Source organism: Adiantum capillus-veneris, chromosome 9, assembly GCF_014529385.1.
Source record: "Adiantum capillus-veneris isolate H3 chromosome 9, ASM1452938v2, whole genome shotgun sequence".
NCBI lineage: Eukaryota > Viridiplantae > Streptophyta > Polypodiopsida > Polypodiales > Pteridaceae > Adiantum > Adiantum capillus-veneris.
Window position 1 is genome coordinate 53,343,503 of NC_140939.1, and position 1,651 is coordinate 53,345,153.

A 1,651-nucleotide genomic window follows, 5' to 3' on the forward strand; every position below is an offset into this window, starting at 1 on the left:
ATCCTACTGCTATAATTCAACCGCTTCACTGATATGGTTTCCAATTTGCCAAAAATTTTGAAAAATTGATGCAAAAAATTAGTAATTTGCTTATGAATCCCTTGTCCTTTGCCGATGACGTGTGGCACCTTGCCATGCACCATTTGGTGTCCTTTGTATGGGGTGTGGAGTCGGGGGTGGGCACGCACCCTTGGTAAGTTGAAGCTCAAATTTTAACCTTTGAGCGGGCGGCCAAAGATGTGCTTTTCAAGTTGCAGCGATGGTGACTACAGCAAGCAGTGTGCAGAGTTTGCAGACGGAGAAGCTCTTTGTGCGAAGCTCTTCGGGCTTCGATTGTGTGATAGGAATTCCCTGATTCGGTGGCATGCACCCATCAAGCCTGGCCTTGTGGTGTTTGGCTTCGATCGATTGGCTTCGGTTGAAACACCCTCTCCCCTCGCCTCAAGAGGCTCTATACACGCTACTCGGCTTCGACCCCGTCTGTCAAGAGCGCTTCTCCACCATCACGAAATAGCATGAACATGCAAAAGGCATGCAAGGGAAGGTCCATGACCCCCAATTCCTAAGAATAGCTCCAGGGAACTGCCTTGTACAAATTCACCGCACCCAACCTCCCATATATAGCCCTTGATCTCTGAATCCCTAGTCCACACAGGCAGTCGGCCTCTTGGCCCGGGTCCGTGACCCCCCTTGGTATTCCCTTGGCATGACAAGTATAGGGGAGTCTTCATAGCTATGGTTGAATGTGTATGGCTCAAACGCCTTATGGCTAATTTGGGTGTTGGATAGACACTGCCAACACTATCTACAGTGACAGAGTGCATTGGCAGTTGCGAGGAACCTAGTTTTTCATGCTTGCACAAAACACATTGAGGTGCATTACCATTATGTCAGGGAGAGGCTCTCAGCATGAGAGATCAGTTTGGCTTATGTGTCAACACAGGACAACCTTGCAGATCTTTTCACAAACATATTGTCTCGTGAGAAGTTCAAAGCTTTCCCCAAAGCTTTGGGCTTACTCCCCTTTGTGGACTAATCATGTCCTCAAGGCATGGCACTTCCCTCAAAGCTTTGGGCTTACTCCCCTTTGTGGACTAATCATGTCCTCAAGGCATGGCACTTCCCTTTACTCATGTGCCAGCTCTCATTCACCGCATCACTTTGGGGGGGATTTGTTACCATATACATGTGGTAGTGATGTGTGTGAACACACTTAGGACCGCTGAAGCATTTTTTCCCTCGTGCATTGTATATACGCCTATCATTCTAGGGCTATCTATCTTTCCATTGCACACTAAGTAAAACACTCTCTGTTGTGTGCCTTGAGCTTCCTTTGTCTTCTCCAAGCTGTGTGTGTTTTCCTGCAACCCTAATTCCAACAAGCGAGAGTATCTATTTGTTATGAGCACCAGAACTCCATGAGTACTTATGTGAAGCAAGGCTTCCATTTTGGCATTTGGCATCACGATTTCTAAAGTTTGGAATATGATATTAGGATACGAACTTGGGGGAACTTACCCAGGTGTCTGCAGAATATTACGTCACAAGAGGGTGTATATGATACAGATGCTACAGCAGTACATTTGGCCTACGAGCCTGATTCGAGCAAGCTTCTTACTAATGAATTACTAGACACTCGGCCACAAGTGAG